Here is a 13,023-nt window from a genome sequence, read left to right as displayed (position 1 = left end):
GCTCTTTCCTATGAAGGTTGGAGCAATCATTGTTGCCATTGTATAACTGTGGAAACTTTTTTATCCTGATTGCCCTATATAGATAGGTTAAGTGACTTGTCTAGGGTCGCACGGCCAGTCTGAACACTGTTCAGGTCTGAACTTGAACTCAAACCCAGCCCTCTGTCCAAAAGTACAGGGCTTTTTTCCCCCTGTGTTGTTCAGGCTCTGACCAATGATGTTTAACTCCCTATTTGGATGGTCAAAAAGCACCATCAGAGCCAATTTTAAAAGGCCATTGTAATCTTGGAACAGCCATGGAAAACTATTTTTAAAACAGTACAGGAAATGTTGGGGAAACAAAGACTCTGACTCTCAAATAATAGAGTAAATATTTCTGTCACCTTATCAGATCATATCCCTTTAAGCCCCATGACCTCTTTCAGGATTTTTGCCACAAAAAAAGGCTCAAAGTTGCACAAACTGTATCATGTACTGTTGGAAATATCATAAAGGGAAACATTTGTGTAAATATGGAAATTTGATCATTATCACATTTTTCCAAAAGAAATTAAGGAATATGGTTTCTGTTAGTCCTGTTTATTGATTTAATGGATTTTTAAAATCATGTCCTTGTTTGAGTGAGTTTTGACATTCCATGCTTTCCACACTTAATTTCCCTATACATAAAACTGTACTTCTATGGCAGTCTTTTGTAGCTTGGGAAATCTGATCATTTAAACTGACATTGCTCTCTGCAAAGTTAATAATGATCTCTTAATTGACATATTTAATGGCCTTTTCTTAATCCTCATCTTTTTTGTCCTCTCCATGTAGCTTTTGATATTTTTTTCTGTGTTTTCAAAAGACTTATTTTCTACCAGTTTACTTCCCATTTGTTTAACCTATCCTCAATCTCCTTTGTTTTTTATCCATCCATCCAAGGTTCTGTCCTAGGCTCTTTTTTCTTTTGTTTTGCATAATCTCAGTGATCTCATTAGCTATCAAAGGTTCAATTATCATGTCTTTCAGATGATCCTCTAATTCATATATGCTCCCACTCTCTCTCCTAAGCTCTAGTCCCACTTCATAACTGCCTACTGGATATTTTGGATTGGATGTCTAAGAGATATTTTAAGGTCAACATATCTACTACAGAACTCATTATCTTTCCCCCCAAACTGCCCTTTGAACTTCCCTGTAGTGTCGAGGGTACCACCATTTTCCTAGTCACCCAATTTCAGATGTCTCTGTATGTTTATACGTGGGTGTGTGGGTATGTAGGCGTGCAATGTCCCTTTTGCTCCACCCACGTGGCCACTTCCCCGGGTTGGGGTCCTCCTCGCTTCTCCCTGGACTACAGCAATAGCCCTTCCTTAAGTCCCTCCTGACTTCCTCCATCCATTCTGCTGCCAAAGAGATTTTGCTAAGGTCCAGGTCTGACCATGTCATCCTACTGCTTCGTTGAGTGAACTCCACTGACTTCCTGTTAACTCTACTTTCAAATATAAAGCCTGTGTTTGGCTTTTAAGCTCTCACAGACTGACCCCTTCCTGCTTTTTCAATACTCTTACACTTTGTGTACTCCTACACTTTTGATATATCTACACTGGCCTGTTTGCTGTTTCTCTCCTATTTCAGTGTTTTTTTACACTATTCTTCAAGCTCTCTCATTTTGTCTGGGTTTCTTAGTTTCCACAGCTTTCTTCAATATTTAAATCAAATCCCACCTTATCTAAGAGGCCTTTCCCAATCCCCCAGCTGCTAAGGTTTCCCCCTCTGAGATTATCTTTCCTCTCTTCTGTATATTTCTCATATGTCTATGCACTTAGTCATATACATGTAGTTTCTCCCATTAGAATTAGTAATTGATCTGAGAGCATGGACTATTTTTGCCTTTCTGTGTATCCTCAAGGCTTCCCAAAAAGCACTAAATAAATGCTTGTTGACTGATTAAAGTCATCCATTGAGGTGGTAGCAGAGTGAGGATCTGGGGCCCAGGCTGGCTGACTTCCAGGCTCATAACGATGTGTTGTGAGGTGCTCATAACCCCAAGGCCATTTGCAGTGGGGCTTTCTGTGACTTAGCTAACGCTATAGAAAAAGGGCACAGACACTCTTCCTTCCAACTCCCCCTAAGGACTCTAATAATTTTCATGTTCTAAACAACATCGCATCCAAATTCTCAAATAATAGCTGACATCTGTATAGTGCTAGCATGGTATGATTGATAGATGTGGGCTTGTAGTTCCATAGACTTAAGCCTGAGTTTCTGGCTTCAGATTCTTCATCTCTGCAATGGCAGTAGCACCTGTCTCACCAGATTGTTGTGAAAATCAAAGGAGATTATACATGTAAGACATTTGGCAAACTACAGAGTTCTGCATAATTGAAATAAAAATGGGGTCAGGGTGGGACAGGGATTGCATTGGTATGGAGGACTTCCAGTGAGGCAGGCTTCTGCCAGCACTGACCAGGAACTCCTGGGCAACAGAAAGCCTCTGAGCATTCCCAGATACTCCCATTGAGAAGTCAAGGCATTTGCCCAGAGGCATTGAGCCAGAATGTGTCAGACGTGAACAGTTGGGTGCACTAGCTGTTATACCACACTGCCTGCTAATTTTAAAAAATGAGATAACATGAGATAAAATACAAATGTAGCAAGTAGTATTGTTGTGGTTACTTTTATTATCATATTATTATTATTATATGATTTTTCACAATACCTCTGTGAAATAAATGATGCAAGTATTTTCATTCCCATTTTGTAAATGAGAAAATTGAGATTCAGAGAATTGTATGTGTCAGGACTTAGATTCAAACCCAGGCTCTCTGACCTCAAGCCTCTTGCATTTCTCCCTCACTAAATTGCTTCCCAAATTCACAAAGAAGCAGTTGAACATGAATTGGTGACTATAGCCCTGTTTTTCTGTTCAAAATGACTGGATGCAGGCCCACTGGAGACAATTCAGTGGGGAGGGCACCTTGGTACCATGGGTTTTAATTTCTAATCTTTGAGAATAATGATGGCTTGCTTGCTGTTGGGTCTCTTATCCCCTCCTCCTACAGGCACACACACTGAGGGAGTATGTAGGGAGCATGGATGAATCAGCCCCTTGCATCAATTTTTACCCTGATCTTTTTACTTTTATGTACTTCACATTATATGTACAGCCATAGGTAGACAACCATACAACTATAGGTATATACAACTGTAGACATAACCTCTATGTATATAGCCTACATATAAGAATGTAAATAGACACATATGCATCCAAGAAAATGTGGAGAAAGGACAATCCTAGAATGTAATGTCTTTGAAAGGAAAAAAAAATACATATAGATTTAAAGATATATATTGACAAATAACATTACTTTATAAACAACATTCAGGTTTGATACAGATCAGATTTAGGGGACAAAGTTTAGCCTATATTTTGTCATGTAAATATAGAGACAAGTAGAACTGTAGATTTGGAATTAGACAAGAGATTGATTAGCGAGATGTGCTCATCAGCTAACTTCCTTGTCCTTCAGTTTTCTTACTTGGAAAATAGGTCCAGTGATAACTCTAGGCACTACCTCAGATTGTTGATATAATGAGTACTTTGTAAACTGAAAGTAAACTCCTTATTGTTATGCATATACACATGTCATATGCTAGTAAATACAGCCTACTAGTTAAAATTGTCAGTCATCATCCTGTGGTAATATCTGAGACATCTTCTAGCTTTTCATACAAAAGACTAGTCAAATCATTTCACAAATTGTCATATGGTCAAATAAATTCTTATTGAAGTAAAGCCATGATGTGACACATTAAAAAGCAATAATACAAGAGGTTAATATTTTTGTAGATTGTGACATCAAGAGTTGAAAAGGGATCTGAAATCCTTCAGCCCTCATTTTGCAGACAAATAAACTGAGGCCTAGAGAGGGAAAAGGACTTTTCAAAGAGCCTTGCCACACAGATATTTAGTGTAGACCTCGTCTGGGAACCCAAACCTCCCCACTTTCAGGCTGGGCTCTTGGCATTTCACTACAGGAACTCGATTAATTTGGATTGGATCTGTCTTGGCAGCTTCTCCTGCTCTATTTTGAAGGTTATGGAAGTCTTTAGTTGTGAAGTTGTGGATGCCTTGACATCCGTCTCTGTCTTCCTTGTCATGTACCTTACTGAAGTCAAACACTGATCAAATCGGGGGTGGGGGGAAACTGATAGTTATTGATTTTTTTGTCCAGGGTCACTCAGCTTTCCTCTTCAACACATCTAACTTTCATGATTTCTTTCTTTTAAAGTACAGTGGTTGCATTCTGTCTTCACCATTCAGAGCCTTAGGGATGGATCCGCTGTTTCATGTTGTTGGTATGGTAAATGAAGGTCTATCCCTTCAAGGGCCATCTGGCCTGACTATTGAAATCCATCCTGAGCCACTGATGTTCTGTTCATACGTGAGGCTTTGGGCTCTAAACTCCACAGAGAAAACTTACATTAGTTCTCTTAGGAAAAAAATACAAGTTCACCAAATCTTTTTTGGTTCCAAAGAGTTATATTTACTTATTTCTTTTGTAATATTTTTCATATCTTGCTCCTGTCACTGGTACTGTTTATATATTGCTAGAATAATACAGTTTGGCCCAAGTTGGGAGAGAATTTTCTCTTTTCCCAGAAAAATTACTGGAGAAGAATAGGATATAGAGTGAGAAAAACATTGGATTTGGAGTTTTAAAAAACCCAACATTTAAAAAGACCAGTGTTTGAATCCTGGATCTGGCTTGTTTAAAATTAAGCAAGTCACTTCCTTCTGTGAGCCTCAGTTTCCTCATCTGTAAAATGAGGATAATAATAAACTATCTACCTCGTCTGGCTCCTGTCAGGAAGGCACTTTGTAAACTCTAAATCTTCCTAGAACTCCAATAGAAGAGGATCATTTATTTTCTCTGTTTTGTTTTCTGGATCATGGATCACCCCCTAGATTATACTGCTGTCTAATTAATTGTCAAGTCAGATGAATGTGATTAGTTTAGCTATTGAGGGAAATTTTGATTTTTTTTTTTTAAGGTATGTTTCCCCTCGAAGAGTGTGGATAGAAGGCAACCATGGAGCCAGGAAAACCTTAGTTCAAATCCTAAATGTGACATAGATTTGTTGTATGACCCTGGACAAGTCACCACACCTCTCAATGTCACTCTTGTAAGATTTTAAATTGCAGAGAAGGTGCTGGTCTGTCTTGGTGAACTTGCCAATTTACTCATTCAAGAATCCCCCATTTGTCCATTCCTTTTCTAGTATATTCCTGTTTATTTATTAAATAGTCATTTGTTTAGCATGTCCTATATATAATCACCTATGCTTTGGGTGATTAAAAAGAAAAGTTCAACTCAACAAATAGCATCTACTTTGTGCTGGGTCCTGAGTATTCACCAGCAGAATAAGACAGCATTACTGGCCTCAACAGGCCAAATAGTGGTGTTTAGGGATGTGCATATGTAATTATAATGCAAACCAGAGTAGATTAATAAGCAGAAAATCAAGTCCCAGAAAGTCAGATGAATGAGGAATCCCTTTGAGGTATGTTCAGTGGAGGAGAAGGAGGTGAAGGAGAGAAAATATTGTAGAGATGCTTGAATTGGAGTTGGGTCCTGAAGGATGGGGAGAATGAAGGTGGAGGGAGGTCCCAATCAAGGCTGACAAATAAGCTTGGTTTCCCTTAATGGTACCTTCTGGTCTGGACAATCTTAACTTAACCTTGATTAGGTAGTTTAAGTTATCAGAATCAATAAAGGTAGCTGACTTGTCTACTGCAATTACAATATTCCTTAACAGGAAGCAACTTAGTCTGTTTTTAGCTTTCTTTCTCAAACCAAAATCAGTACTTATTGATAAGACCACAATATTCCTCCCACTCTCATTAATTTTCTTATTTTTATAACTGTTTCATCCATGTTTGGGAGTTGTTTCTCCAAAATACCATGAAACTAGCCAATCCCTGGAGCAGAGAGAAGCTTCTTTGGACACCTCTCTCTCCTTCTCTCCCTCCACTTAAGCGTGCTTAGCCCTTCCTTTAGCTTGCAACTGTGAATTATTTAAAATAAAAAATTTTTAGGCTTCTGGTTCTGTGCTTCTCTGAGGTTGAGAAAGGCCAAGGGGGGAAGACTTATTTTATGTGGCCAATCCATCTTGTTCAACAAACAGTAGCGTAGTTAATTTTTTTCTCTTCATTTATTCTAGACTATTGTTTACAAGGTAGAACTCTGAAGAGTGCAGAATTTTAGATGGAGAATATAAAATTTTAGACAGTCTCTTAAAATTTCTTCAAGCTCTAGAACTTTTTTTTTCCTATTCTGTTTTCTTCTGGAGCAAGATTCCCTATTAAATGCAATTTATTTTTCTGAAATATGAAATATTTTCCTCACTTCTTCAAATCTTGTTCATTTGAACAAAGGGTGAGCAGGTGAATCATTTCAAATTCTCTGATTTGCAGTTCATCTGTTTGGCCCTCCTGTAATAAAGAACTAAACATGACTTGTAAGCTAGTAATATGAAAATAGAATAATTTAAAATGCCATTAAAACGGGGCTCTGGCTAATCCATCTTGTCAATTTCCCCTTACTGATTTCATCTGCATCCTATTTAAGGTGAAATAGAATTATAATAAAAATTATTTTGAAGTACAATCTCTTCCATGGTAAATTTCACAATAGTGCTACAATCATTCATTCCTCAAATATTTAGAGTACTTACTATATGTGAGGCACATTAATTCCTTGCTTTTGATGAATTGACTTGTCTACTATAAATTACTGTCAAAGAGGATGAAAAATAGGAAATCACTTGTCCTGAAATTCACTAATGTATCCAAATATGTATATTATTGTAGTTATATTTATCCTTTAAATATTGTCTTAACTCAAAATGGGAAAGAAGTATTTGAATTTTACCCCATTTAATGTGTTTATTGTTTAATATAAAAAAGAAATGTTATTGTTTAATATAATAAATGAAAAAGTTACTTTTTTTTTGGATTGGTGAGATTCTGTAGTCTTTATGTTGTCCTCTCATTGTGGGTTCTTCAAATAAATTGCAATTCAGCAGTGGTTGCTGGTAACCAAGAATTTTGCTCTGAAGACTCTCCTATGAGAGCTGCCCCAAGTAACTTTCTTAAGCTCTAAATTGCTGGGAGGTTGCTGACTTGAATTAATAGAAGGAGTATCCTCATTCAAGAATAAAATCACAAATCCAGTTCCTATCTCTTAGGGGGAAGAATATGTGAATAAGGAATGTCCCACGATTTTACTACTATAGGGAACTAAGATCAGTCGATGTAGATTACATGTCAGTGATTTAGTTGATAATTCTTAAGTCTCCCAGTCTGAGGAAAGTACATAATAAGTGATTTGTCCAGGTCTACACAGCCAGCAGATGTCAGAGTATAGATTTGATTCCAGGCCTTCCCGATTCCAAGCTCAGTACTCTGTCCACCATGATGCACCACCTCCAATGGGGTGTCCCAAGAGGGAACACTTCCTAAGGAGTTAAGTTATCTAAAAAATAGGAAGGGCTGTCTCAGGACATTGTGAGCTCCTTGTCACAGGAAATGATTGCAAGGTGATTCGATAACTAATTGATGATATTAAGAGGAGACCCCTGCTTTAAACAGTGATAATTTTCACAGCCTCTCCCAACTATGACAGCTCATGCTGGTCTGATCAGCCACCATGGGACACACTGTACTTTGACTCCAATATAGTGAGATCCTTTTGGTCCTCTTGGAGAATAAAGGGCGACCACCAACAACTTAAATCATTAATAATCATCATAATAACACTTATATAACACTTTAAGGTTTGCAGTGTCTTATTTGATCCCCACAACCACCCCACGAGATAGGTACTATTATACATTCAGTTTATTTATCATTATACTTATGTATTATTATATATACATTTTACAGATGAAGAAACTGAGGCAAAGATTTAGGATCAGGATTTGAATGCAAGTTTTCTTTCTTTTAATTAAAGCTTTTTATTTATAAAACATACGCATGGATACTTTTTCAACACTGACCCTTGCAAAACTTTCTGTTCCAAATTTTTTCCTTCTTCCACTCCCTTCCCTAAATGGCAGGTAGTCCAATACATGTTAAATATGTTAAAATATATGTTAAATACAATATATGTATACATATCCAATCAGTTATCTTACTGCACAAGAAAAAATTGAATCTAGGGGAAAAAAACTGAGAAGGAAAACAAAATGCAAGCAAACATCATCAGAGAGAATGAAAATACTATGTTGGGGTCCACACTCAGTTCCCACAATTTTCTCTCTGGGTGTAGATGGCTATCTTCATCACTGCACAATTGAAACTGGTTTGAATCATCTCAATGTTGAAGAGAGCCACGTCCATCAGAACAGATTATCGTATAGTCTTGTTGCTGTGTATAATGATCTCCTGGTTCTACTTACTTCACTTAGCATCAGTTCATGTAAGTCTCTCCAGGCCTCTCTGAAATCATCCTATTGGTCATTTCTTACAGAACAATAATATTCCATAATGTTCATATACCACAACTTATTCAGCCATTTTCCAACTGATGGGCATCCACTCAGTTTCCAGTTTCTTGCCACCACAAAAAGGGCTGCCACAAACATTTTTGCACATGTGGATCCATTTTCCTCCTTTAAGATCTCTGGGATATAAGCCCAGTAGTTACACTGCTGGATCAAAGGGTATGAAGAGTTTGATAACTTTTTGAGCATAGTTCCAAATTGCTCTCCAGAATGGCTGGATGTATTCACAATTCCACCAACAATGCATCAGTGTCCCAGTTTTGCCACATTCCCTCCAACATTTGTCATTATTTTTTCCTGTCATCTTAGCCAATCTGCGAGATGTGGTGGTATCTCAGAGTTGTCTTACTTTGAAATGCAAATTTTCTTGACTGCAAGTCTAGCACCACACCAGCTAACTGCTATTCAGACATCTGTGATTTTGTGGGTGCAATCTCTTCCTATCTGCCCAAATTTCCTTTTTCCTACAGTTTGATAGATAAGGTTTTGAGAAATTTCCTGGCCAGACAGTTAGCTATCAGGTTGCTGACCAGGTAACAGCTGTCTCCAAACTTAGCCAGAATGATTTTTGGACAACTCCCTTCCCAAGCATAGTTTCTGAGGACCCAAGATCCCTTTCACACCACAAGAAAGCTTCAGAAGGACAGTAATTCCATAGAAGTTTCAGTTGTATTGTAACCAATAGATAAATGAAGAAAACCTTCAATTATTAATAATTCATTAATTATTATTGTATTAATAATTAATAAATTAAGAAAACCTAAAATTAAACACCTCTTTTGTGCCATGGACTTTACTAAATGTTTTATTATCTCTATTTTAGATTTACAATAACCTTGACAGGGACTATTATTTCCATTTTACACTTGCAGAAACTGAGGCAGAGGGAAGTTAAATGACTTTCTCAGAGTTTCACAGCTAGTAGTTGTCTGAGATCACCTGAGGTTTTTCCAGCACCAGCCCTGTATCTGTGTGCCATTTAGCTGCCTCAGTGCTCAAGGCTTATACAATTAGACACTTGCCCTTAGGTGACCAGGATATTAGGCAAGAATGAACACAGGAAAAATTTATTACATAAACAGGGACATTCCCTTCCTCTCCCCCAACCACTAAAGGTTGACAAGACTGTTATCAATAGACCCTTGTATTGTAGCTAAAAGCTATTAGAATGAAACATTATATAAAAGGAAAAAAAATTGTAGACATCTGAAAGAATAGCTTGATCTATATGCCTTTTTACTTGAGAATAAATTTTAACCAAATTGAGGGGCAGTGAGGTGGTATAGTGCAAGGTGGACCTAAATTAAAATCTGTTCTCAGAGACTTACTATCTGGGCAAATCACTTAAGTTCCATTGTCTCCAAAAAAAAAAATTAAACTACATTTTAATTTTAATACAGTCTATTAACTGTGCAACATTCTGTCTCCAGAGCTTTGCCTTGTATATATTCTTTATCTCTTGGAATGCCTGACAGATCCCTTCAAAGCTCAGCTGAAGTACCACCTCCTACTGGAAGCCCTTCCTGATACCCTTCCCAGCCCCTTGAATTTTTAGTGAATTAGTTCCTTCATCAAATCATGTGGTATCTATTTAGCTGAGCATATGTTCTCCTTCTACCCCCCAAACCTCATAAACCTCTAGATAGCAAAGACTTTTCTATTTTTGTCTTTTCCCCCAGCTCCTACCACAGTGGCTGTCAAATAGTGAACACTTAAGTGTTTATTGAAAAATAACAACTGATCAACAAGTATTTATTAAGTGCTTATTGGCCAGGCACCTTGCTAAGTAATGGGCCTACAAGTATGTTTGCAAAATTTGCAAAGAGCTAATTGAGGAAACTTAAAGCACAAAGGGAAAGTTGATGAATTCAAATATAGAATGAAGTTAATTGCAAAGTAGTTGAAGGTGGAGGGTAGAGGCTAGACTAGTTTCTGAAGGGATCAATAAAGGCTTGCTCCAAGAAGATGATCCTTACATGAAATTGAATGTGAGGGTCATATAAAATTTGGCAACAGTAAAACTGAATCCAAAGACCAAAGATTGATTCAAAATCAACCTTGTAATGAATACCAGGTGTATTTGGCAGTGCTTGCTTGTTCTTTCTTAGTTCTGAACACATAAGATGTACTTTGCACTGCACATGCATGAATGCTGCCAGAAACACCTTGATTTGGATTCAAGATGAAGTTGAGTAAAATTTGGGGGGGGGGGGGCAAAAAGGGGTTGTGAGTGGAAGAAGTTTTTTATTTCTTAAATAATAGCTTTTTATTTTAAAAATATATGCAAAGATAGTTTTCCCACATTCACCTTTGCAAAACTTTGTGTTCCAAATTTTTCTCTCTTCCTTCTCCTCTTCTCCCTCCCCTAGTCAGCAAGTAATCCAATATATGTTAAATATGAGCAATTCTTCCATACAAATTTGTACAGTACTTCCACAATTATCATGCTCCACAAGAAAAATCAGATCAAAAAGGAAAAAATGAGAAAACAAAAAGCAAGCAGAGAACAACAAAAGGTGAAAATACTATGTTATGATCCACATTCAGTCCCTCATAATCCTTTTTCTGGATGCAGATGGCTCTCTCCATCACAAGTCTGCTCATTTCACTCAGCATCAGTTCATGTAAGTCTCTCCACGCCTTTCTGAAATCAGCCTGCTGGTCGTTTCCTCGGAGTTAGTTGATTAAGGGAATTATATGATCAGATAAAAAAGCTTTAGGAAAATCATTTTGGCAGCATTGAATAGGATGGACCGGAGTGAGAAGAGGTTTGAAACTGGGAGATTAATTAGGACGCTGTTGCAGTAATCCAAGGGAAAAGTGATGAGTCCTTGAACTAAAATGGATGAAGGGAGAGAGGTAAGGGGGTCACAAGTAAAGTAAAATGTCAAGATTTCACTATTGATTGGATACTTGTGGAGACAGTGAGGAGTGCAGGACAATTCTGAGAGCTTAGAAGGATGATAGGGAAGTTTAAAAGGATTTAGGGAGAAAGATAAGGGATTAAGTTGTAGACAAGATGAGTTTAAGATGTCCCTAGGACATCCATTTTGAAATGTTCTAAAGACCTTATACTGAAGGTCTTCAGGTCAAAAGATTGGCTAATCACTTCATTAGGAAGATCAGATAGCTGGAGAAGATTCATTCATTCTTCTTGGTAGAGGGTTAATGTCAGGTGACCTTTGGGAGATCCTCTCAAACTTAAGATTGGTTCTGTGAATGTGCTGTTTCTATTACCTCTGGCCCAACTCTCTTCCTTCTGCAGGTATCCTTGGAATCTGAAGCCACATTAGCCTCTGTTCAGATTCTAGGGGATGGGGATGACAGTATGGGCCCCCCTCCAGAGACCTCCCTATATCCTGTAAGAATAGAGCTTTAAGATCCTCCCGTGAGAACTTTCCATTGCCATCTTGGTACAGTGGTAAACTTGTGAAATGTAAAAACCCTCATTAGGTCAACATTGCAGCAAGTACAAAAGATGTTTTTGCTATCTCATCAAGGTCCCCCCCCCTCTTTTTTTTTTTTTTTTTTTAAGGAAATGAGGTAGTTGTAGTCTTGATATTTTGCATTCAATTCAGTTCTAGAATATTAAAAACACTCTTAGGATCAGGGATTCTGGAGTCTCTAAGAGCAGTTTATAAATAGGCATTTAACTATAGCCCTGATTATTAGCACTCATTCTTCTTTCCTGAACTTCTTGGTTTTTGGAATTTTGAAAGGCTACATTTTGACTCCTTTCTCTGTATTTAGAGGAAAGCTGAATTAAAGGCCTATTTCTGCCTTTTCTGAACCTCTCTTTACTGAGGGGTAAGGTAGGGATAAGCCTACTTGCTCCCTTTAGCTCACAGAATTGGGGCAAGGATCCAGTGAAATAATCTTAGAATCTCAGAGTTGGAAGGCTAACCCAGGAGCCAAATAGCTCAACTCATGACTATAAAGATTCCCTCTACTATACAACTTATCAAGTCTAGCCTTTGCTGAAAGCCTCCAATGAAGGGAAACCATGGCCTTCCTAAGCAGAGCATCCCATTGTTATTATTGTTATTTGTCTTTCTTCTTTTTTTTTTTTTTTTAATAACTTTTTATTGACAGAACCCATGCCAGGGTAATTTTTTACAGCATTATCCCTTGCACTCACTTCTGTTCCGATTTTTCCCCTCCCTCCCTCCACCCCCTCCCCCAGATGGCAAGCAGTCCTTTATATGTTGAATAGGTTACAGTATATGTCTTTCGTTTTTGAAGAGAACATGAGGAGATGAATGCCATGATATGCAAGTAAATGGAATTTGAGGGAGGGAGGGCTGTGCAAGGTCACCAGCCTTAGTTTCCCCTCTGGAAACATGTGGGTCCAATGGCAAAGTACAGATCAGGACGCCAGGAAATGGTCCTGAATGCAATGAGGGACCTTGGCCTTTTAAAGTAAAACTTTCAACAGGTCTCAGTTTTGGAAGCCCTACTTGTTAGGAGGGG

This window comes from Antechinus flavipes, chromosome 1 (assembly GCF_016432865.1).
Source record: "Antechinus flavipes isolate AdamAnt ecotype Samford, QLD, Australia chromosome 1, AdamAnt_v2, whole genome shotgun sequence".
NCBI lineage: Eukaryota > Metazoa > Chordata > Mammalia > Dasyuromorphia > Dasyuridae > Antechinus > Antechinus flavipes.
This window is presented reverse-complemented; position numbering follows the sequence as displayed.